Source organism: Bacillus rossius, chromosome 1, assembly GCF_032445375.1.
Source record: "Bacillus rossius redtenbacheri isolate Brsri chromosome 1, Brsri_v3, whole genome shotgun sequence".
Taxonomy (NCBI): Eukaryota; Metazoa; Arthropoda; class Insecta; order Phasmatodea; family Bacillidae; genus Bacillus; species Bacillus rossius.
Window position 1 is genome coordinate 316996412 of NC_086330.1, and position 27677 is coordinate 317024088.

General features: G+C 33.7%; 1 long non-coding RNA gene across 2 annotated transcripts; it reads left to right on the top strand.

Annotated features, from left to right (window-relative positions):
- Positions 1-5720: 5720 nt before the first annotated feature.
- On the top strand, positions 5721-27123 carry LOC134527948 (uncharacterized). 2 transcript variants are annotated; one of them, XR_010074320.1, is made up of 5 exons: positions 5721-5808; positions 11720-11820; positions 17790-17850; positions 17994-18159; positions 26868-27123. It is a non-coding gene; the product is annotated as an uncharacterized LOC134527948 (long non-coding RNA). The 2 variants fall into 2 exon arrangements; XR_010074321.1 differs by lacking the exon at positions 26868-27123 and adding an exon at positions 18397-22094.
- The last annotated feature ends 554 nt before the right edge of the window (positions 27124-27677 follow it).

Genomic DNA, 27677 nt, shown 5'->3' on the forward strand with positions numbered 1-27677 from the left:
CCTCTTAGTTAACACTAGGAAAATAACAAATGCAAGTGACAAGTAGCTCATTTGACATTGAACAAGAGGATCGTTCCAAAGAGAGGTTGCACCCTCCTTCCTGAGCGAGCCTTTTGTGACGTAGCAAGTTGTTTCTTGTTGCATTACAAAGAAAAATTGAAAAAGTAAGCCATAAATTGCACCATTTTAAAACATATTTGCAACATTGCAAACAATTGCTTGAATATCTTTCACACTTGGGGTTGGCTAATGACTAAATTTCGAATAAAATTTTCTATTTACTCATTGATATAACGTTACGTTAACCATACAAGCACATTTGTTGAAATGCAGCATGTACTTTGTATGGTGTACAATTAACAGCATCTTTCATGTACTTTATTTTAATAATTCTTGGGAATTTTTTTTCCAGAACTAATTAATATGTTCTCGCCCCTTAAATACAGGTAACGAGATGCTGGCCCGTTACCATCACATGCAAGGTCTCAATAGTATTTAAACAACATTATTCTAATGTATTGTTATTGTGGTGACTAGCGAATGAATGCAGCAGATTCCAACTCTTCAGAATTGTTTCCAGTAGACGCAGCGTCGCACTGCGTGGCTGAGACTGGTTGATAATTGCTGGCTCCTCTGTGACATTGTGGGCATTGGTGAATCAAGCTTGTCGTGAATGTCAGTGCGCTTGCAAACTGACTCCCCTGCTGCAGCTCATACACCGGTCGTCACTGGATTCTGATGTACTTTGTAATAATTAAGATAGTTTCTGAACCAGAACAGTTGATAAGCTACGGTCCTGAATCAAAAAAGGTAAATTTAAAATGTGTCGTAACTTTATCTTTGAGCCTCATTTAGAAAATGTTAACATACTCACCTTTCATTGTTAGGTACATATTTTTTTACACAATCCCGCATAACCCTGCAAGTTATAAAAATTCTTCCAATGTATGAATTTCCCAATTACATACATATTGATAATGCCGAATGTGGACTTTATATATATACACACATGCATACTTACACATATATGTATAATAATTGAAAGAAAATGTTTGCTTCAATGTCTCCCCTATAAATAATAAATGAATTACCTATATGATTAAATATCCGTGTTCTTAGTGGATATAACTAGGAAAATCTGCATAATTTGTATGTATTTTGGTAGTTATTAAAAAAGTACAATTAAACTTACAATATTATGAATTGTCATACCTCTAATGTTAAATTTTACTCTTGTACAGATAGCACACTGTATCTAAGTAACATAATTAAGATGTCACAGATATAATAATTAATACTTACTAATTTTATTCGACAATGTGTTTCCGATTCATTTGACTTCTTGCAAATGGGTTATAAATTAAGTATAACTCCAGAGACGTACCAAATTAGGTTACCTTGAGAAACTCATGACGTCAGCGTGTATGGTTTATGTGTTAGGGAAAATTTATTCAAATACTGTGTATTAAAAAAGTGCATGACATGGTATATTATTGTTTTATTTTGAAACAATTAACCCGAATTATTGCGAACACCATGGTAATATGCTTAAAAAATGTGTGAACTCTGGAGTGTATGAGAAGTTATTTCCAGGCCGGCCGTCGAATCGTCCGGTTTTAGGATCGAGTATAAATGACAGAACTTCGACTATCATCCCTTTTCTACGTGTGTCTAAAACCAGCCAGGAGCGTGGAGAAACCCCCCTGAAAAGCCTGACTCGAATGACAATTGAAATGTTTTCCTAACTTAAATTAAACTAAGCTAAAGTGTGTGGGAAAGGGGCCAGTTTAAGGTAGGACCTAGGCGTGTCTCAGGGCAAACCCTATACACTAGAATAAATACCAATTATTTAAGTTAAATACAAAGCGCCATATCTTGCGTTTAGGACCTTGTAGTTGGATTTTTATATTTCAGTTTTTAACGGAGAAATAAAATGGTTTTTTTAGGTCCTGTAATGGGCGGGTAAAGCTATTGCCTGCAAGGAAAACAGGGCGCGCGATCTTGTTGCTGTCCGTCGGCATTAAAAGTGTCGGCCCAGACAAAAATTCTGAACAGTATATTTTGTTAAGTAAGGTGACAGCTTTCATTTGGTATATGGCTGATGTTCGGCCAATACTTGGTATGAGTACTGGAGTCGTTTTAATATAATGCAAGTTTTTGAAATATGTACTTTTTTTGAATTTAAATAATTTAAAGAATACTATTAATAAATACTATTTTTTTAGTTAAATACAAAGCGTCATATCTTGCGTTTAGGACCTTGTAGTTGGATTTTTATATTTCAGTTTTAAACGGAGAAATAAAATGGTTTTTTTAGGTCCTGTAATGGCCGGGTGAAGCTATTGCCTGCAAGGAAAACAGGGCGCGCGATCTTGTTGCTGTCCGTCCGCATTAAAAGTGTCGGCCCAGACAAAAATTATGATTAGTATATTTTGTTAAGAATGTTACAGCTTTCATTTGGTACATGGCTGATATTCGGCCAATACTTGGTATGAGTCCTGGAGTCGTTTTTATAAAATGCAAGTTTTTGAAATATGTACCTTCTTGACCTTATATAATTTAAGGAATACTATTAATAAATACTATTTTTTTAGTTAATTACAAAGCGTCATCTTGCGTTTAGGACCTTGTAGTTGGATTTTTATATTTCATTTTTAAACGGAGAAATAAAATGTTTTTTTTTAGGTCCTGTAATGGGCGGGTGAAGCTATTGCCTGCAAGAAAAACAGGGCACGCGATCTTGTTGCTGTCCGTCGGCATTAAAAGTGTCGGCCCAGACAAAAATTCTGAAAAGTATATTTAGTTAAGAAACGTTACAGCTTTCATTTGGTACATGGCTGGTATTCGGCCAATACTTGGTATGAGTCCTGGAGTCGTTTTAATATAATGCACGTTTTTGAAATATGAATATTTTTTGACCTTATTTAATTTAAAGAATACTATTAATAAATAATATTTATTTAGTTAAATACAAAGCGTCATATCTTGCGTTTAGGGTTTTGTAGTCGGATTTTTATATTTCAGTTTTAATCGAAGAAATAAAATGGTTTTTTCAGGGCCTGTAATGGGCGGGTAAATCTATTGCCTACAAGGAAAACTAGGCGCGCGATCTTGTTGCTGTCCGTCGACATTAAAAGTGTCGGCCCAGACAAAAATTATGATTAGTATATTTTGTTAAGAAATTTTACAGCTTTCATTTGTTACATGGCTTATGTTCGGCCAATACTTGGTATGAGTCCTGGAGTCGTTTTTATAAAATGCAAGTTTTTTAAATATGTACCTTTTTTGACCTTATATAATTTTTAGAATACTATTAATAAATATTCTTTTTTTAGTTTAATACAAAGCGTCATGTCTTGCGTTTAGGACCTTGTAGTTGTATTTTTATATTTCAGTTTTAAACGGAGAAATAAAATGGTTTTTTCAGGGCCTGTAATGGGCGGGTAAATCTATTGCCTGCAAAGAAAACTGGGCGCGCGATCTTGTTGCTGTCCGTCGGCATTAAAAGTGTCGGCCCAGACAAAAATTATGATTAGTATATTTTGTTAAGAAATGTTACAGCTTTCATTTGGTACATGGCCGATATTCGGCCAATACTTGGTATGAGTCCTGGAGTCGTTTTTATAAAATGCAAGATTTTGAAATATGTACCTTCTTGACCTTATATAATTTAAGGAATACTATTAATAAATACAATTTTTTTAGTTAATTACAAAGCATCATATCTTGCGTTTAGGACCTTGTAGTTGGATTTTTATATTTCAGTTTTAAACTGAGAAATAAAATGGTTTTTTCAGGTCCTGTAATGGGCGGGTGAAGCTATTGCCTGCAAGTAAAACAGGGCGCAAGATCTTGTTGCTGTCCGTCGGCATTAAAAGTGTCGGCCCAGACAAAAATTCTGAACAGTATATTTTGTTAAGTAAGGTGACAGCTTTCATTTGGTATATGGCTGATGTTCGGCCAATACTTGGTATGAGTACTGGAGTCGTTTTAATATAATGCAAGTTTTTGAAATATGTACTTTTTTTGAATTTAAATAATTTAAAGAATACTATTAATAAATACTATTTTTTTAGTTAAATACAAAGCGTCATATCTTGCGTTTAGGACCTTGTAGTTGGATTTTTATATTTCAGTTTTAAACGGAGAAATAAAATGGTTTTTTTAGGTCCTGTAATGGCCGGGTGAAGCTATTGCCTGCAAGGAAAACAGGGCGCGCGATCTTGTTGCTGTCCGTCGGCATTAAAAGTGTCGGCCCAGACAAAAATTATGATTAGTATATTTTGTTAAGAAATGTTATAGCTTTCATTTGGTACATGGCTGATATTCGGCCAATACTTGGTATGAGTCCTGGAGTCGTTTTTATAAAATGCAAGTTTTTGAAATATGTACCTTCTTGACCTTATATAATTTAAGGAATACTATTAATAAATACTATTTTTTTAGTTAATTACAAAGCGTCATATCTTGCGTTTAGGACCTTGTATTTGGATTTTTATATTTCAGTTTTAAACTGAGAAATAAAATGGTTTTTTCAGGTCCTGTAATGGGCGGGTGAAGCTATTGCCTGCAAGTAAAACAGGGCGCGAGATCTTGTTGCTGTCCGTCGGCATTAAAAGTGTCGGCCCAGACAAAAATTCTGAAAAGTATATTTTGTTAAGAAACGTTACAGCTTTCATTTGGTACATGGCTGATATTCGGCCAATACTTGGTATGAGTCCTGGAGTCGTTTTTATAAAATGCAAGTTTTTGAAATATGTACCTTCTTTGACCTTATATATTTTAAAGAATACTATTAATAAATACTATTTTTTTAGTTAAATACAAAGCGTCATATCTTGCGTTTAGGACCTTGTAGTTGGATTTTTATATTTCAGTTTTAAACGGAGAAATAAAATGGTTTTTTTAGGTCCTTTAATGGGCGGGTGAAGCTATTGCCTGCAAGTAAAACAGGGCGCGAGATCTTGTTGCTGTCCGTCGGCATTAAAAGTGTCGGCCCAGACAAAAATTCTGAAAAGTATATTTTGTTAAGAAATGTTACAGCTTTCATTTGGTACATGGCTGATGTTCGGCCAATACTTAGTATGATTCCTGGAGTCGTTTTAATATAATGCAAGTTTTTGAAATATGTACTTTTTTTGAATTTAAATAATTTTAAGAATACTATTAATAAATACTATTTTTTTGTTAAATACAAAGCGTCATATCTTGGGTTTAGGACTTTGTAGTTAGATTTATATATTTCAGTTTTAAATGGAGAAATAAAATGGTTTTTTTCAGGGCCTGTAATGGGCGGGTAAATCTATTGCCTGCAAGGAAAACTGGGCGCGCGATCCTGTTGCTGTCCGTCGGCATTAAAAGTGTCGGCCCAGACAAAAATTCTGAAAACTATTATCTGTTAAGAAATGTTACAGCTTTCATTTGGTACATGGCTGATATTCGGCCAATACTTGGTATGAGTCCTGGAGTTGTTATAATATAATACCATTTTTTGAAATATATATCATATTTGACTTTTAAATAACTTTAACATTACGTATAAAAATTCACTTTTTTTTAATATTATTAACTAGCCTTACGTTTTGCCTTTATGACTTCGTAGTTGTATTTTGGCTTACATTTTGTCTATTTTATGTTTGGGTAAATGTTTTTGAAACGCGAAAACTGTCATGGCCGCAATGTATGTGTGCGTCTGTTGCTGTTGCTGTCCAAATGCATAATTTTGACTCCGGTGTAAGACCAACTGTTTTGGAGCGAAAAAACGTAACCTAAAAAACTTTGTGTACCCAATCATGTGTTTTATCAGAAGTGAGTAAATATGTTTATTTTGTGCATCAAAGTATCATGAAAGTGTAATGTTATTATTATTGCATTTTCTGAAAGACATGGCATTTACTCATTAATTTTAATTGGATCAGTGTAATTTTCGTATTTTGTTGGGTGAATAGAATCACCATGCCACGAACTTATAAACTAGTTCCAGGTGGTATGACATACACAAAACCTAACAAATTGAACGTTATGTGTGCAATTAATGCCTTTAAAAAAATGTAAGCGTAGTATACGACAAGCATGTAAAGAATATAATTTACCATAATCTGTGCTTTATCATCATTTTAAAAAAGACAATGTGAAAAAACGAGGTGGACAAACGTCACTTTCAGAAAATGAGAAAATAATTGTTGAGGTTATTAGTTTGTGCTGAATGGGGTTCTTCCATGGATGTCTTCTCTTTACGATTGTTTATTAAGGACTAATTGGAAAGAAAGGGCAAAACAGTAAAAAAAATTCAGAGACAACATGCCTGGAGCAGATTTCGCTGCTAGTTTCATGAAAAGAGACAAGTATAAATTAGCTATAAGAATGTGTCAAAACATAAAAAGGTCACGAGCAGGTGTGACTTTTAGTAGGTACTGTTGTAGACTATTAAGAATTTAGAAGCAGAGATCAAAGATGTTCCACCATGTAATGTGATTAATTACGATGAAACAAATCTCGGTGACGATCCCGGACACAAGAAAATCATAACAAAACGGGGCTGCAAATATCCAGAGAGGATAATAAACTTTTAAAAATCTTCCAATTCGATTATGTTTGCTGGTGCTGGAGATGCTACCCTCTTACCTCCATATGTTGTGTATAAAGCAAAACATGTGTATTCAATGTGGATTGAGAATGGGTCAAAAGGATGCAGATATAATCGTAGCTCATCTGGTTGGTTTGACAGTGTATGTTTTGATGACTGGCTCATTAAAATTGCAGTTCTTTATTTCAAAAAGCTGGAGGGGTAGAAAATATTGCTTGGGGATAACTTATCTTCATATCTGACAGTGCATTCAATTCAAATCTGTGAGGAGAATATGATTCAGTTGGTATTTCTGCCACCAAACTCAAGGCTTTTGACACAGCCACTAGATGGGGCATTTTTTAGGCATTTGAAGCATTCGTGGAGGCTTATTCTTCAAACATGGATAGCTGAGCCTGGAAAGAATGAAAGTGCTGTCCCAAAAGATGTGTTTTCACGCCTTGTAAATAAACTGATAACAATCTATCTCTGAACGCTCAGCTTCAAACATCAAAAGTGGATTTGTGAAATGTGGGGTGATTGCTCTGAATGCAGACAAAGTGTTAAATCGTTTACCAAATGAGAACCTTCACAATATGGATGAGATAATAACTGCGACTCCCTGAAAGCGCTGCTCCAAGAAATGAGTCATAGTGACTTCAACACCACGCCGATGAAGAAAGAAATGAACCCAGCATTCCTAATACCAGTGAGCCTGATGACCCCTCATCTAGTGATGAAAGTGAAATAACTTTAAGATCACATAAAGAACTTCAAACACTGTGAGAGTTGCAGTTGTTAGTGAATCATTTGTTGATTTTAATGGTAGGAGATACAGGCATGTTTGCCACGTGAAAGACACTGATATCAGAGAACAGGACTGGTTACTGGTTGCCTTCAACTCGAATGATACTGTGCCTGGTTGTAGCAAAAAAAAATTGGTTGGCTGTAAAGTCGGTTTACGGATGATTGTTTAACGTGACAACGTCATAACAAAACATTAATGAAATTATAGATCCAGAAGAAAAGAAAATATCATATTCGGCCTGAGACTGAGCCGTAATAGGTTTGATGCAACCAAACCATTTAGGCATTAATAATATATTCTTTGAGGAATAATTTTTTTTTAATTTTTCTATCTTTTGTATGATAAAATCTACCTCTGCATACTTCTATGAATAAAATTGAATCATTTTTATTGTATTATCACTATCTTGTATGGATGCACAGGCGTGAAATGAAATCTACAATTTTGACATCGTCTGGGCCTGCGGCCCCTTTTAAGTCCGATATGCCACCGCCCAAACACCACCCACCCTCCATTCAAACCTCCCGCTCACCCGTGCGTACGTGTGCGTGCGTGTGAGTTCGCCTGACAAGAGGGTGCTGTCGAGTCAGTGCGCCGCACCCCTAAACATAATTAAATGTAATTGTGTAATTTGTTTTAATGTTTCTCAGGTGCTACGTGACAGCAGATCGGCCGGGAGGGTTTTATGTACTTTTATTTTAAAATAGTGTATTAAAATATAAGAGCATTTCCGAACATTCCCGACGGAAGCCGAAGCCAGACAATAATTAAATATAATTCTTTATAATTGTAATTTGTATTATCCTTTTTTATTATTCAGAAAATGTCACGTAATTTTTAAATTATCCTTGTCATGTTACTTTAGAGTCCCGTGGCACGAATTCACAAATATCTTTAATGGCAATTGTTTTGGCGGGAGGACATCATGTTAGTCTAGCCGAGCCATGAGCTCAGCCCAGTCTTCCGCCATCAACGACCGAGAGCAGACGCTTCAGCACTCCGGGGACCTCACCGCTTGTTTTCACCGCCAAGAAATTCTGTTTAACTTTAATTCTCTCCAAATCGTTTTCTTTTAGTCCTCGGAGCTACTCTCGGTCGGGGGACTGTTTAATTAATTATCTTACGACCAGTAACGGTCTTTTTCCATGTAATACGTAATTCGAGATGTGAACACGTGGTGGGTCACTACAACTAAACCAATTCGTGCCGCGGGCGTTTTATGCAGTTTCAATCGTGTACGTGTGTGAGTAGAGCTGGTCGAATAAATCAAGTGTGTAAATCTAACGTATTATTTTATTATTTTTAATCTGTGTGACCACGTGGAGTGTGACAGCGTGTGGGACGCCTAAGAGCCCACTGCGAGAGAACAGCGTGCCCGACGCTGAGAGCGGGCAGGAATTAGTGCTAGGTGTTTAGGGGGGAATTAAAATCACGCCTCACATGGGCGACGTCACGACCCTGGTAAAGAGTCTCACATAGGTCCGTGCACGTGGCACGGTGGCGCCCATAAAACCCGAGCACGCATCAAAAACTCCGTATTAAATATCAGAGACCGCGGCCCCCGTAACAATTTAATTAATAAATTTACTTTTATTTGCATTAATTAATTCAAATATATTTATTACTTTTGAAATGTTGCATGCACCGTATTTATTTTTACCAGTACAAAAAAAAATTCACAGCTGCCAGGATTTGAACTGACATTCTTTGGATTGGAAGTCAGCCTTTCTAACCTCACGGCCACGACGCCATATTGAGAAAACTGTTTCAGATGGTATAAATTAATAATATTCCACGCACAATATTTGTTTAAATTTCTTTTAACTAGCATATTCTCTGTTGGACTCAAAATATTTACACGCTTGTGGGCTCATAACTATAATTCGGTTTGTGATTTAGTTGATCAAATAATAACTTATGACAAATAATTACCAATGTCAAACTAAAGCGTGAAAAGTATCACACCAGCAATAAATATTTAGTTACACAGCTAAAACAATACTCATACAACACTGTTTAAATATACTGATTTACACTAGTAATTAAAATAATACGTACTTGTAAGAACGCTATTTCCTTGTGAATATACTCCTGTGGCGCGGTGCACAACAATAACCTCGAACCAGTACGCCGCCACGTGCCGGCCGAGTTCTCTGTACCGTCCGCAACATACCAGAGAGATGCCACGCATGCGTAAGTGGGACATCCGTAGTGGGACAATTTTTCGTGCATGCAGCCAGCGTTCATCGATTTATTGGATGTTGCCACGTCAAAAACATTGTATTTTATTGGTGTTGTTATGAATGTTGTAGATGTGAATGGTGTCAAGGAAGTCTATGGGTCTTTCCTAAGGCCAAAATTTACAAGAGAGAGTTCTGGTTTCATTTTTGGTTTCCCTGACATCAAAGACAAATGTAATTTTGGCATTGAAAATATCATTGGTAAGCTAGAGGAGCCTGAGAAATATGGCAGTGGTTTGCTCAATTTTGTTGTGTGCCTTAAAGATATTTGTTAAAAGACCTGTAAGTTTACTGCCAACATGGTGTATGTTTAACTGGTAATTGTACTGGTACGACTTACTCCGTTGTGTATGATTCTTGTGGGTTACATAAGAACTCATACGGCAACACTTAATTTAGCAGTGAATTTTCTAAAAACTGTCCTGTAAATATAATTTTTTTGTATATATATATAAACAAGTTTTACAATTTTTTATTTTGCAATTGTCTTTTTTTTTCATTAGAAAATGTTATTTTTAAGGTGTCGTGAATGATGGTCTATGGTTTATAATGATTAAAAATAACTTTCAGGTATTTTATTCACTCTGACAAGAGGTTGAATGGTAGTATATATTGAAAATAGTAGCTGATTCTATTCACCCCGAAATAATTTTTTTTTATAAAAAAGAAAAATTCTTTTTTTTATAAAAAAGGTAAATTATAATGCCGAATATAATTACAAAATCATATAGTAGGGGTTATAACTCATATATGAGACCAGTGTAGATTGTTTTATAAAATTTATATACATTCAAGGGTAGCCAAAAAAGTTAAAAAGTGATCCTATACACCCCATTTTCCGGTATTTAAAATAAGTATATATTTACAATCATGATGTAGGAAAGTCCTATAATCTATGCCTTTTCATTTGTACCATATTAGATACCATATGCTATAAAAAATTAAAATATTTTGTAAAGAAAACATAGATAAATTTATGATCACATTGTATAGGTATACTTTTAACATACACACCTTAATCCATACCATGTATCCTAACTTATGCTAAAAATACATTAATTTTTTTATATAATTCAATATATAGGTAAATTAAAAATAGGTATGTGGTTGAACTTAAGCACGAACTGCATTATAACAGTTTCAAAACTATCCGAAGCACATAAAGTGCACTCACTGATTTGACTTTTTGTTCTTTTTAGACACCCTATCTATACCAGCGTACGAAATGCATCATAACTGTTCTGAAATTACCCAAAGTGCATTAATAGCCATGACTTTAAGAAAAATTGTAGGAAATAAATAAAAATTAGCCTAATCTAACCTGGGATGAGTTGGGTTTGGTTAGTTAATTACCATCTTGTTAAACAGACTTATAGTTAAGTTTTAAATATGAGAAAATTTTTACAAATTTTTCCAGAAATGAATAGTTTATGTTTACTTGTATCGCTTGGCATTATTTTAAATAATTCTACATTAAATTTTGTGTTCCGAGTTTCGTATTATAAGTTTATTTGCAACTTGATAACACATGTATTTGCTCGTTACCAAGTTTAGTTGTTTACACATCACTGATGAGTACTGAAAAATTCGCTGACATTTGTTTGTAAGAATTAATACAACTGTGATAATACTGCCAAATATACTAATGTAAAGTTTTGAAAATCAAGACATGGTAAAAATAATATATATTAAAACTTATAATTAAATATGGTCAAAAATATTTAACGTAAACAAGCTGGGTAGGATCAATTTGACAACAATGACCCCCATTGACTTTGTACTGACGTTTGTGAGACAGACTACCTATTGTACCTATACACATTTTAAGATAATTATAAAATAGTTTGTGTAAATAGTTGTAGTTTCCAAGTCATAATATGGTTAACATTGCAGGGACATAAGGGAAATTTTTTTCTGAATTACAGTATTGTATGTCTAAGACAAACATGAAATAACAAGAGCAGCCGCAGCAATCACTTTCTTCAGTCATGTATTGCATAGTAATAATTTTGCAAGTTGCACTATTTAATAGTTATATTACTACATATAATAATCTTCTAATATAACATTCAAACTAATGAAATGCATAAACTTTTTTGCTTACAGACAGAGATCTCGATGGTTCCATTGTTCAAGTCATGTGGGCCAAGCCAATAGCCAGAGCTTATTTCAATACACAAGCTACTAGCATTAATGGACTACTTCAGGTACGCCTAATAAGCAAAAGGTTTTCATTCTGGTTTTTGTGACCATTAGTTAATACCAGCATCTGTAAATATAAAGGTAAATGTTTTGAAAAATGTTTCCATAAAGTTTTTAAGTGAATTCTATTGTAAAAATGCTTGGGACATGATTTTTATGATTTTTTTTTGTGTTTACTATAATATTTTGTAAAATTATATAAATAAAACTGTAAATGTTCATTTGTTCAGAATCATAATTCTCTGAAAGTTATTCACCGATTTCTTTAAAATTTTGACATAGGCAATGTTATATTCATGTACAGGTGTTTTTCGGTATAAAAAAAAAACATGTGTAACTCAGTACACGTGATAGAAATGAAACTTCTTTAGCAATTCAAACCTCGACTCGTAAGTATATCATAAGGGGAGAGAGAGAGAAAGCTGACAATTTTCTGAAAACTACACAGCGTGCAGTCTTTTGGTATTCATTTATTTCTCAAGTATTTAAGAATCCTAACTTTTATTTATTAGAAATTTGATTAAAATAAAAATTAAAACAATTAATATTCCACGCATGGGATTTGTTTAAACTTTTTTAAACTAGTTCATTCTTAGTTGGGTTGGGACTTAACATATTTACATCCTCGTGGGCTCATAATTATAATAAAATGTGTGATTTAGTTAAGCAAATAATAATTCATGACAAATAACATCATATGACAAATAATGTACCTCTACATCCTCACATAATATCAATTTATGTGACCTTATCTCTATATATCAACTTATATAACACACAATTTTTGCAATATTCAAGGCAGCTTTTGACTACCAAGTTGCCTGCAAAATTATGCTATTAGGATTAGGTATAATATATATAACACCAAAACTTCGACAAATCTTAATCTCAAAACTTAGCACTACGTAGGAGCCACATACATCTTCTTTACTGTGAGCATAAAATTATGGTGATGTTCTACAAAACATAAATTCCACGAGGTACCCAAGGTAATCAGCAATTCGCTGACCATACCTAAGTACATCCTGCCTCACATCACGCCACACACTCAGAAATACTAGCCATACTAAATCAGAAAAGACAATGGTACAAAACCAAGCAATCCTCTATTAACTACTGTAAATTACTGGTCTCAGCCATAGGCGTGCGCAGGACTTCAGTATTGGTGGTGCCATATTACACAACAGCCCTGTCATTCACGGTCGCCGAGCCTAAAGTGGGGGTCCTCCCCCGGAAAAATTTGGATTTGAAAGCGCAAAATGGTGCTATTTAAGGTGTTTCCGAAAAAAAACATTAAATACACAGATGTAAAATTTTTAACATTTTTTATGACAAATTATGGCTTTGAACATTATAATCACCAGGAAAACTACTAAACTATTTACATTTTTAAGCTTTGTTGAGCCATAAAGTAAATTGCACAAATTGTTTGCACGGGATTCATGCTGGTGGCTTTGAAAGTCCGTACTTACATGTTTTCTGAAGACGCCAAATAAATGCTAGAAAAAACATGCTCAAATGTTAAGTTTTAAAATCAACAAATCAAGGGAGTTTTTGTAACATACCTTAAATATGTAAAATATTTAAATAATAAAAATACACAAATAAGAGTAGGCAAAAGGTTTAACTTTTGGAATACAACAAAAATATTTTGTCGGCTACTGCATATAAGTCATCGAGTAAGCATATCCTTTCAACTAAATAAACTCTCTCTTTTTTTTTTTTTAAATAAACCCTGGCGGACGGCGGCTATTATTTTGTGCGCCTGCCGAGTGGAGTAGACAGTGGACACCGAGCGCGCATTCTATGTAATTCGAGGAGAAGTATTTACATTTCGTAGCCGCGGCCCGTGTGTACAACACAAGTAATTGCAACTGGCTTGTGTCCGTGTGTATAGTTGGTTCGATTGATAATTGATATACTGATAGCACATATCTGTAACTCGACAGATTGGAAAACATATTGTTTTGGAAATAATACGGATTTTTGTAAGTACATGTATTATTTCTGCTTGTAAAAAACAAAATAACGTTAACCCTAATGGTAGTGCCAAGGCACCTGTGGCACCTAACGTGCGCACGCCTATGGTCTCAGCTAATTATTGCTTTCACTTAGCAATCAGCACACAAATGATAAACAAACAATGAATTCATTTTGGGTTTTTAACTCCATCCTGAACCACTTCAAACTAATCAGCAGTTTGCCATTATGTGGGTCAAAATATTTATTTAAATACAAACATTAATCTGGAGTAATACAAAAAAAATTACAATTTTTAATTAATTAAAATGCAAGAATGTAACAGGACCTTTCATTATAGTTGTAATCACGTACACATCTGTAAAATGTTGGGAGTGGTGACCTAAAGCTTGAGACAATAGCAGGGATTCTTGAAATCAATGGCAATTTCAGGAAAATAAACAAATTTATTCCATGTGTAAATAACAATGTAAACTTTAGTCTTCACATGGGCATATATTGCTGCTTCTGCTGAGGCTCCCTTGTGTATTGGTAGGCATTGTAAACAAACATATAAAAAATAATTTTGTTTACAATTTTAACATAAAATAAAACATCGGTTACAAAAGACACTACATTTTATCTTGCTATCAACTAGCACAGTGTTTTAAACAATGAACTATGTTTTAACTGAATACCTACCAGTCTCTGCAAGTTTTATTTAGAAGCTCCATGCTGTCCTGGTCAAACAATTATAGTCTGGTTGGGGTTAAGTTTACTTCCTAATCACAGTGTCCAACTGCTGTAAAGCCTTAAAGCCTGCAACTGTTTTAACCATGCATTCTCTTCTCAGCCATATCATATTCACATGCTTATTACTGAAGAGTGTTCGTGTTAAAGGGTTATGTCAACTACCGCCTGCAACCAACAGTCTTATTACATTCCTAATTCCCCCAAAGTTGTGCGGGCATTCGCAAGTTCTGTACTCGCTTTACTTTTCCTGCAGGTGGCCTCGCACTAGCTGAGCCAGGCACAAAGCTTCTGGTTCCGATGCCGTGCTGTTGCAGTCTCCAGGAATGTGAGGGGCTGTGCTCCAGGCAGGCATACTGCAACTCGCTGCAATGTGGATTCCCACTTGCTGGGCGAGTAATAATGTCAAGTGGGTTCTCCATGCATGTCCAGGCTATGCTGCATTCAGGGCAGCTCCTTTTGCTGCGGTGCAGTCTTTAGTCAGTCTGTCACTTCTTGCTGAAGACCCCTTACCCGCCAGCACTCCTTACTCGCCAAGCGAGTACCAGTGGCTCAAGGCAGCTGCAGCTCTAGAAAGGATCATGAGGGTGCCCCTGGGTCGTGGTGTTTTCCCTGCTGGCAGTCTCTTTGCTGACTCTTCTTGCAGAGAGGCTAATGGTCTTGGTGATGATCCATTGTGAGTAAGAACTTGCTCAGTGCCATGGTTGCCCCAGTCACTAGAAGTGGACTTGGCCAGGGGTCTCTACCCACAGCTCTCGTGGCGGTCTTCTTGAGGAGGACGTCGTGGATTCGCTGTCAGGGGACTCTTCGTCATTCCTCACTGTGTGGTTAGTAGGAGATGCCTCGAAGCACCTTTCCGGTAGTCTTCCTTTTGGGTGTATAATATATACCTACCTGCCAGTGTGACCACATGTGAATTTCTTATTTCTCTGCCAGCCACCCTTGTCGCAACTGGGCCAACTCAGACACAAACTTGCACTGAGTAATATAGTTACACTAAGTGAGGATTTCTCCAATTTGTCACTAACTCTAAACAATATTTTGAACTAATAACACCTGGAGGAGATCAAAAAGTGACGGGAGTGCGCCCTGTTACAAAACAACATATAAAACCATTTCCATTAATATATTATAGCACTTGATACAGATACTAACATAATAAAAACATATACAGTTAACATGGCTTAAATGTACATATTTTTGCGATAGTTTCTGAAACCCTAAACTGTTTTCATGAAAAAATTTATAGTTCCGGAGAAAATCATTGTTTCTGAGTAAGGGGGGGGACCTTGAAAATATATTTTTTTGTTTGATTTCCTGGCATGTTTTCCAATCATTCTGTAAGAGGGTATTGTGATACTACAAGTGGTTCATCATTTTATCAAATGGTTAATTTAAATATAAATATGTAATATTGGTTGCTTGGTACAGGTTATCTACATTTACCAATTTAAAATATAGCTTAACAACCTCACCAACCAAGTGCTATGTAGAAGTATTTGATGTAAGTTAATATTAAGTTTATTTCTTGTACTTTATTTCATTTCTGACACATAGACCTAGATTCGGATTTGTGGGGTGGATTTGAGGAACTCTTTGAGATTTTGATTCGTCAAAATTGGTATTCAACCAATCACTAGTTTCCACGATTGGTGAGATTTGGTTATCTTTATTTAAAATATTGTAAAATAGTGAGAATGTTTGGTTACGTTAGCCACATTAAATACTGTGAATGGTTGGTTTTATTAGGCTACTTACATTTGAAATACTTTAAAGGGTGTTAATAATTGGTTATGAATTGCCTATTTTTTATTTAGCTAACCTAACTACCCTCCCACAATATTTTAGATACTACATTCATATGATTTCTGAAGGGCAATTTACACTGTCAAAGACTTCTTTAATACTATTTTCTGCAAATATCTTCTCTATAATTTATTTTTATTTTTTAAAGATTTTAATATAATTTCATGAAAATTTCCACCCAAGTATCATATCAGTAAGTTATTTATGTTACATTTCATTACAATAACCAAATAAAAAATATACACATTTTTATGTATGGAAAACCACAGGATCGGCAACGCAATTAAAGCACAATATGGTGACGGCTGCTTCACTGCATATGCTATCTAATTTGACCTACAAACTGTAATTTCTCAGAAACCAGAAGGAATTTAGAAATGCTGTTTGCAGGGTAAATAGAGGAAATCTTTAGTGTTCGAAGAAAGTATTTTCCTAATTTTACTACTTTATTTACGGAAAAGCCGCAACGCAAGAAAATTACAGGTGCTTAATTACACAACTTTGCCCCAACACCCCATTTCCCTTTCCCATTTCCTTGACTTCTACGTGACTGACAATCACAGTGAAGGTCCATGTTCCACGAAGCCCTGAAAACACACACACACACGCGCGCGGTACATTCACTGGTAATAATCCGGCCCCACCAACAAAAGAACATCCTCAGGATGAAGGCAGGTAAAAGCCGCTAAATGGTAGTTCCATAGATACATATACCGGAGGGGGTGATGTGATCTCTGGAGCAACAGGACCCATGCAGGGTTCCTGTACAGATTCCAGTGCACCATGCCGGCTATACTCAGCCTTTGTTCATTGAGTCATGCATCATGCAGTGCTCAGTGTGCCAGACTCTTATCCTAAAGAAATGTGAAACTATTTTGTGGCTGTTATAGTTACAAGTACTTCGTGCATATCTACATGCTTCAGGGCGACACCACAACCCTGCATTTTTTACCTGCTGTACCTGCACTATCTTTAACCTTCACATGACCTAGTGCCCTGCGCCATCCTCATCTGCTCGAATGCCTCCACTTCTTTTCAGATGAACATAAAACAACCCTGCTCAGTAGAATTTTAATGACGTTCACTATCAGAAAATGTATTTAATTTATCTATTATCCGCTCTGTAATGGTTTTTAAAACTGCATCTTTACTAATCGTTTGGATATTCACTAACATCAGCATCCATGCAGGCTCCGAAATTGTAGTTCTGACCAGCAAAACAATAATCCTTATGAAAGCCTAATTAAATAATTTTACTACTCGCTAAGTTTTACCCTCAGATATACACATTTCATTTATACGTAGTCATTATTTCATCATATATATATAACATTTATGTTTTATAAGATTTTAAGGTATAATTTCATACCAAAGAGCATTGCATTAATATATTATGATTATTGCTTCTCAAATGTCTATGGTTTAAAAATTTATCTGAATTAACTACCTCTTTTTGCAGGAGACAACATCAAACATCACTGGAGCCCCTATTATATCATCTGTTGTGAAGAGTTGTAAACGTAAGATGATATTAATGAACTAGAAATTAAGTTTTTCATTTGCCATGAAATTACTACTTAACTCTATAAGTTTCATTTTTTGTCTGGTTTTATTCATCTATGAACATCATTTACAACTTATGAAAGGTTTTTTTTCTTTCCAGCCCACAGTTTTTCGTGCAAGGATACCAACACTGCTTCACAGTCATACACATGGTTTGACACTGGAAATGGCAATTTATTTCCAACTGTTTATAATTATATCACCCCAGCCAACACAATGGAAAATACTTCTTGGCCAGTGGACAGAGCTTGAAGTATTCATGAAAGGTAACAGTTCATTTTGGTACAGTGGTTTATAAACAACAAATTTTTATTCTAGAAATTAAAATTAATTACAATTTTGCTTAAATTTTTTGGAGGATTTTGTTTGTGCAAAATAAATATCAAGGTAGATTATTACACAGGTTTATACTGAATTATAAAAGATTGAACTTGAGAAAACCTGCATTTATTTATATCACTGATTGCGGTTAGTGCTTGTTTCTTTCTGTCCATTACTAGCAGCTGTCCGTTTTTTATGGTCTCGTGCCAAGCACTCAATGTGAAAACTGTCTACTGTTTATTATTCATTTACTGGTAAGCCCACGAGTTAATATATTAAAGTTTCTTTACTATTTTACTGTAATGTTACTAAATGTTTTCCTGTAAACAGAAAAACACTATCTGGCATAGAATGCTAGATAGAATCACGATCATGGTTTTATGCTATGCTAGATATTATTTTAACTAGAACAGCACCAAAAGTTGCACTTTATAGTTTCATTATTTTAAAACTTTGCATTTTTTCATAGTGAAATTATATGTTACCATATGCCAGGTATACCTAAGTTAGGCATAGCAAGGCTTTGTATTCAGCATGATTTTATGCTTATTGTCGTGTCAATATTTATATGTACAAATTCCTAGTCATGCATATATCCTGTTAACAGTAACACTAAAAATATTGAATGTTTTACCATCTTACAATCTGGTTTTGTTTATTTTTTTTTGTTGTGTAGACTTTTCTCAAATGTCATTTAACTTTGATAATCCTTACAGTTCAAGTATTACAGTTTCATTTACAAACAAAAAGATCTTGTTATATCATAAATAGAAAAAAAATCAAGACAATGTTTGCCATGTTGCCTAAAGGCCAGTCTATAGATTTGATGCTAAACAGTAAATGCTAAACATGACAGTAAACAAACTGGCGTGACTTCAACAAATGTTGGACAGAAAATGAAAAAATTACTAATGAAATGGGAAGCAAGCATTGACTGATAAAATTTTGTGAAGTTATATCGTCCTCATATTGTTTGCATTTTTTGATTCTTTTTGAACTACCAGCAGTTGCAATGTAGCCTTTAGTTTAATTTTTCTTGGAATAACTGCAGGTCTATGCAAAAAAATAAAACTAATTTATGCACAGTGTTCTCTTACCCCTCTCCCCTACCCTTTTGTTCTTCTCTCTTTCTCTCCATCTTACCAACAGTCATACAACAAATTTTCCTGAAACTGAAAATCACTGCTTCCTCGAGGACCAATATATTAGGCAAAAGACAGTTGTTATTTGGTTTATAGTCATTTTGACTTACTTATTGGCTGCACCTGCATACATACAATGTTATTTTATTCATAACATGTAACGTTATTCAGAACATGATTTTGAAGAAAGACTACGTATTAACATCTTTAACGTGGTGCGACTTCCGGAAAATTTTTACATAGTTTTTCGTGTCATGCTCTATAGACTACGCAACCATTGTCAACTTATTTATTATTTCCAAACTGTTAAATAAATTAAAGTAATGGAAAATCTCGGTCGAGTTCGTTAATAGACAAAGAGGTAAAACTGGGTAAGGTTTTTTAAAGACAGAAAAATTGCTATAGCTCTCTTAATATGATAAATATTTCATATGTGTGAAGTTATTATCTCTCATAAGAGTAATATCAAAAACTTTTGTCCAAATGAATTTTTGATACTACCAACCATAACTGCAAAGCGTAGAAAAATAGAGTTTGGAGGACGAAACAAATTCATAATGCCTTTTGTAGGCACACCATCAAATCAGTTTCAATTGTTTGTAGACCTTGAGAATATTGTCTAAAACAATTTTTGATCAGATGAACTATTGCTCCAAGGGGTTTAAAAAATAAAAAAATAAAAACAGTTGTAACTTAACAAAAATTAATAGTTTTTATACTATGTACACTATCAAATTTGTTCTTGTTTATTGTAAACCTTATAAATATTGTCTAAAATGTTAATCTGAAATAATTTTGGGATACAATCAACCATTGCCTCAAATGGTAGAAAAAGCACGGGTTGAAATAAAATAAAAATTAAGAAGTTCTGTACCATGTTCATTATAATTTAAGCATTATCTAAAACTCTTGTCTGAAATACATTTTGATATGACTAACCATTACTACAAAGGGTGAAAATTACAATGGTTAAAGGATAAAATAAATCAGTACTGTATTAGGCAACTATGAAATCCATTATAATTTATTGTAATAATCCTAAAAACTATCTATAACTTTGGGCTTAAATAATTTTGAGTGAAATTAACTATTGGTACAAAAGGTTGAAAAACAGGGTTGGAGATAAAAAAATTTAAAGCTACAGACACTATTAAATTCATTCAAACTATTGTAAACCATCTAAACAATATTTTAAACCTTGATCCAAAACAAATTTTTATAGGATCTCTTATAGTGCAAGGAATGAAATATAGTTTTTGAAGATGAAAACAAATGCACAACTACTTTAGTAGGCATAGTATAAATGATAAAGTTTGTGTTGTCAATGCTGGATGCATTGAATTAAAAATATATATAACATTTTTGCTGCATGGGTATGAAAAAATGGTTAATCTGTCAATTTGGAATATTGGAGACCATATGTATGTTATGTCCATTGAGTTCATTCCAGAAGTTTCCAGAACATTTCAGAAAAAATAGGTACTTATAAATCTACTTGTTTTTTTAGGCTGATGAAAGGGACTTTTTCATGTTTTAAGACCAAAATGGTTTAAATTTCAGTAATTGGTTTGATTTACAAAAATATATATATATATTTTTTTTTAATTCAAAAAAGCTTTAGGTGAGCACTGTGAAAGGTAAGAAATGGGGAAGATGTATCTCCAGGAACTGCACCAAAATACCGGAACAGAAATTTTGATACCAAAAATGTTGGTTGCCTGACTTTAAAAAGCACCCTTAGCACCAGGCATGATTTTTAAGGGATTGACTGTGTTGCCGGCCATCACCGCATGCATCATCATAAGGAATCAGTCATCTGTCACTATCGTGCACTCTCATCACCTATTCAAATATATGTCAAATGCTTTTGCTAACAGGCAAAGCATAGCAAACAATTGTGAAGAATTGAAATGTGTAAAAAAAAAAAAAACATGATACATGTGTTTCTTGATATTATATATGTGTGGTCCTGTGTATGCATAATTTGGTACTCATCCACAGTATAGCCATGTAAGGTCAAAATTAAAGTCATAATTTTTGGCACCCTAAAATGTAACCATATAAAGTATGTAACTATGTAATTTAAGTCACATGAGATCATGTACAGAAGAACCTTTTACATTCCTGGTTGGCCTGGCAACACAATCCAGAATAATAACAAATTACATTTAAAACACTTGAAAAAATTATAAGTTACATCTTTAATACCATTTTGAGCAAGCTTCCGCTGCCACATGTTGCGACGATCAAGCGACAACTTTACAATGTCGACTGACGACTGACCACGCAGTTACTTTCCCTTTTCAAAGACAAAAAAAAGGGGAGGCAACCCCGTGGGCCAACAGACCAATCACATTACAGAATGTTTCTCTTTAAAAGTCTGAAGATACATCACCCCACCTCAAGGCTCGCCCTGATTGGCTGGCGAGACTGCGTCCAGTGAAAGTTCAAGTTTATTGCTGCCCAGTCATGCGTCCACATGCTGGGTTTTTCCAACAACACACTAACTTGCGTGAAAAATAACTTGCCAGTGACAGTGTGTCGCACCTGTGTCTTCCGCTCTTTCAAAACCTTCTAGAATGTTCTCGAATGGTCCATACAGTCTGTCTACCCAGAATATGCACCTTAAAATTTAAACAAAACATAATTAATACAAGTTAATGTTAATTATAATTGATAAAGTAAACAAACAATAATAAAACACTACATTCAGCTTTACACAAAATATAACCCAAAAATAATAATACATATTCTTTATCAAAACACAACGAAATACTTGCAATACCTATGCATAATAAAAAATTAATAAAAAGAATTATAAAATATTAACATAAAACATTCTTAGCTAAATATTATTGGTAGTAGGAGGCAGGAATTCTGCAATGTTACAAACTTTGATTAACTTAGGTAATGGGGAGGGGAATGTCAGTATGGATAAGTGAAAATCATGGTAAATTGAGTTTAAATGTGTTTAGGGTATACAATTCAGCGAAATGTTGTAAGTAATTTATAAAAAAAAACAAATGTACAAGTGTTACTAACACTAATTATTAATTTTAATAAATATAGTTTAAAAAACTAAAGAAACATGCTTTTAAAGATTATCAAACTAAAAAGGAAAAAATAATTTTAAAATTTAATTTATGACAATAGTATATAAGCAATACTAGTATAAATGAGAAAAAAGCTTGAGGCGCTTTGTGCCATATTTTTTGTATATTAAGCGCCCCATGCTTTTTTCTCATTTATACTAGTATTGCTTATATACTATTGTCATAAATTAAATTTTAAAATTATTTTTTCCTTTTTAGTTTGATAATCTTTAAAAGCATGTTTCTTTAGTTTTTTAAACTTTATTTATTTTTAACTTTTTAGTTTGATATTCTTTAAAAGTATGTTTTTTTAGTTTTTTAAACTATATTTATTTTTAACTTTTTAGTTTGATATTCTTTAAAAGCAGGTTTTTTTTAGTTTTTTAAACTATATTTATGTATAATTATCATATGGAAATGAGTTATCGACACTACCTATTACCATCTGAGATAACTATTTGGAGTTGCGTCACAAAGAAATAGTAAAGTCTCTCCGAAACATTTACAGTTATATGTATGGATATAATCTTAGAATTTACCGAAAAAAAAATTTTTTTTTTTTCGGCGTGGCCGGGAGTAGAGCCCACGATCACTGAATCCGAAAGCTGACTCCACAGAAATCGCGCGCCTTAGACCACTCGGCTAACGAACGTAATGAAATTGGTGGGACACTTTACAGTGATGGGCCACTCACTCTTAGTCGAAAGAGTTACAGACGGACAGACAAACAACATACAGGTGAAGCTAATATAAAGCATGTAACATGTAACATGTAAAAATAGTTAAGCAAGCTGAAATGCTAGCACAGAGGAAAGAACAATTGAAACTGGTAAAAGTATGTGCTTTGCAAGAAAAGAAAACTTAGTCGAAAGAGTTACAGACGGACAGACAAACATACAGGTGAAGCTAATATAAAGCATGTAAAAAATATGTATGTTTGAAATTATTTGTAATGACCTAAGAGAGACAGTTTAAATGAAAAATATGAATTATTTTGAATTATATTTACAATTTAGATATGCATATATACGTACAATTAAACAAATAACTTGCCTTGAATCAACAAACAGTTCTGGAAATATTTACACACGAATGTACCTACTAGTAGTTATGTTTTGATTTTTACCTCCCAACAATTTATGTTTGATTTTTAGTTAAGAACCCGGTTAACCGAATGCCCTGCTAATCGAATCATGGATAATATAGGTTCTACTGTAATGCCAATTATCATTTAATTGGTAATAAAAATTATTTTGCCCATGCGAAAACAGACAAAATATTTGTTTTATTGGTAGGTCTTTACATTATCCATCTTTAAATCACTTTTTTTTAAAAAACTTAATGTCAGTCGGCTGGAAAAAAACATTTAAACATAGAAAATGCACTTCTAAATGTTAAAAATAATTTAGTGTTTCGTGTGCCAAATCATTTTAGAGTATTGTGCATACATTATGCAGTGATAGCAAACTGTAAATTGAAATGGCAACGTGTTAAGGATACAAATATACATGAATGACAAATGAAGAACCATATTAAAAACTTCATATTTTTGAAACTATTACACATGATATCAGTGATAATGTAAAAAATAAAAATATTCCTAGTTTTTCCATCATCACTAAATAGATGGCAGTCCTCAATTGCTGTCGCCATTTGTTCTGGAGTTGTATTTTTAGTTGGCTGGTTTTGAGGATTGTGGAACCAAACAATAGAATGTTACCAAAACAAGTAAGTATAAGTTTTAGAAGTACATATTACCAATCATAATATTATAATCATAATTATATAATAATAATATTATAATCATAATTATTATAGTAATTGACAATTGTGTTTACACTGGTTGGTAATCCGATGTAATAATGATTGATTAGGTTTGTATGTACTGCAGGAAGATTATCTAGATAGTTTAAGGACCCAAGCTAAGTGGTGCCCTGATAATACATTGGACGAGCAATTGAGAGGAGCTGGTTTTGAAGCCTGATCCATTCTACTGGATTTTAGTTACCATGGTTTCCCGAAATCACCCCAAGGATGGTTCCTTGCTAAAGGTCATGGCCTTCCTGTTCTTATATTCTATGTTACCTTCTCTAACGTCAACAAGATGGTGAATGAAATTCCAAACTGCGATAATGGCGGAGAAAAATGTGTGTGTATGCAAGGGTTTCTTTCATTATTTCTGTGCAGCTTGCATGTAGATTTTGCTTTGGATAGGGAGCGCCAAGGCTCAAGAATATTTTGAGGTGGTATAGGTCATTTAAAGATAAAGTTGGCTTATGAAAAAAGTCAAGTGGTGTCAAAACAATCATAATGGAAGAAATGATGGATAGGGTGAGGTAAACATGTTTGAAGTCCACAGAAGTCGACTAGCTGAAGCCAGTGAACTTGGAATTTCCCAAGAAATGGTATTGAAAATTTGATTAAGAGAATTAAAATTCAAGCCATAATACTTCCAATTTCTGCAAAATTTACAATGGAAGATAAAATTGCATTAGGTGACATTTGCGATTCGTTGCAAGAAGTATTGTAGTGAGAAGATTTTACCAATAAACTTATATTCTGTAATGAAGTAACAAACCCTTTATCACGACAAGTAAATTGTCACAATGTTAAAAGAGTGTGGGGCAGTATGACTGCCCATGAAATTGTGGTGTTGGAAAGATATTCAAAAAAATTAAATATTTTTTGGGCTATGTCACAAAAAAATTGTAAGAGCCTTATTTTAGTCAAAGAAAACGGTGAAAAGTAGCAATTATCTGGAAATGTTGCAAATAATATTATTTCCACAACTGAGTGAGGACAGTGCAAATTTTGTTTTCTAACAAGATAGAGCTCGGGTGTTAAATGAGAAGCTTTTGCAATACTGATTTGATGATGATTTACCCTTATTCAAATAGCCATAAAGTTACCCTGTTCTTATTTATGTCTTGTGATTTCTTTTTTTGTGGTTAGAAGAAGGTCTTGTTTATAAAAATACATTGCCCCTACCCCCTCCACATCATGGACCTGAATAGCAGGTATTCCAAGCAAAAAATACAATACAATAAAACTATACAAGGATAATTCATTGTACCAACTTTAAGATGTTAGTATTTTGAATGCATTTTATAAATTGATTTTTTTTTAAGTTAGTAACAAACTAATTTTAATCTTTTGGACTTAAAAAATAATTGAAAGTAAATATTGATCATTTTATCTTTTAGTTTGTGCCAAACCATGTTTACAATTCTACTGTTTAAAACTTCAGGACTTTTTATTGATGAAGGATAAGTATTTTATTAAATATTTACGCTATGTATTCTGTGTAAATTGGTTATTAGTAGAGACATGCAAAATTCGTGGATTCATTTCACAATAGGCTAGCATCAAAACAACTATACCTTCTTACCGCTTCTGCGATTGGCCCACATTTTATCCGGGGAACTGTGAGCCAATGGGAAACACTAAACCAAGAAAGTACCGTAGTTGAGACGTCTCACGCGTCAGTAGCCAATGAACAGGTGTCATTTCTGCGAGTAATTTAAAGGACTGTGGAGTCTATCCTAGAGGTCAATGAATCCGCGAATTTTGCAGGTCTCTAGTTATTAATAAACAGACTGGGTCATTGAGTAAAGTCAAAATTAGTGATTTCCAAACTACGACTCAAATGCAGTACATAACTATGCATGGTGCATTCAGATTATCTAAATATTTGGGAATGTACTTTTATTGGTTATTCTTGGAAACTACTACACAAGATTCAAAATAGCCTGTCTTGCATGTGATCCAACAGACATACTAGGATAAGTGATTCTTATATCTTAGTTCCTTTTTAAATGAAAGATATTTTGCAAGAATCCAGAAGTGTTATAATTACTAGAATGCACTTGTGTTTTAAATTGCACTGGAAAGGGCATACAACAAGCTGACAGACAGCTGCTCATCACAGAAGTAAACATGCATGCTGATGGTCAGGTGGGCAGAACTTCTCTCTCCCTTTGCATCTGTTACATGGGCATGTGGGTGTGGACTAATGATTGTTTTGTTTATTGCTCATTTTAGATTATTATGAAGGAAAATATTTTAAAAATGACAGTTCAGAATCAAATTCATATGCTTTACCCAGCATTGTAAACATGGGTAATGAATTTCTGGAGTGATGATGATGATACCATGAGTGAAGAAAATTTTTTTAATGATTTATCTGACTTTTTAAATAGCAGACAAAATACAGAATGTATCTAGCAACAAAATTACAAACTGTAACACCTCGGTAGTGGAACATGTGAGGAAATGTTCTAGATAATAAGTGATGGAATGAAAAATTATAGTTAAAAAACGGAGGTGAAGCAGTGCTATAACGCACCATAAATGAAAAAGTCACAATAATTGTAGAATCATTAAAATCAAATTTTGGCTTTTTTTTTTTTTTTTTTTCAGGTCTGGCAGTTTTTATTATATGATCAAGAAAGAACATTGATTATTGACTGTTCTGCTACAAGTGTTGTAATGTAGATTCAAGTGTTGATAATTTTTCATCATACAGGTTTTTTTTTTATTGTGATAGATTTGTTATCCAATTATATGTGTGGTTTTTATATGAAAATTTTTTATACCTTTAATTATCTATTTCATTAAATATTGCAGTGTGCCTATGTCTCACTAAATGAATGCAATAAATTTGTTTTTTTAATTATTTGGCTTATGATTTTAAATGTGGTTTTTTTAGACCTGACTTTCTTGCTTAGGAAACACCATAAAAATGATAAGAATATAGAATGCTGTTATTGACTTTTACTGCTGTTAATCAGTAGTCATTTATATGCTAGTGAGATAAAGTATTTATGCTCTATACACACAATAGAAGTAGCCTGTCACTATCTTTAGATGTGACACAAAACATATTGTACTGAGAAATTCACATCACAGGGGTATTTTACAGTGGAAGCTCTCGGCAAAAGTTACAAAATAGTTAAATTTAGTAGTCCTTATCAAAGCTAAACAAATGAGTAAAATATGGCTGCTACTTATATACCTGTAATAATCACAAAAATGTGTTCTTATGTTACAAAATATTGCTTTGTAGGTTTTAGCTCTTCAGATAATCATGTGATGATTCTTTATTTTAATTTTTTTTTTTTTTATGTTTATTAGTTCTTTTAAGTCTGTCTTGGTTATGTGATGATTCAAGTTTAAAAAGCAAAGGAACTTCTGAAACTCAAAATAACAAATGTTTGATCAGTTGTCAGA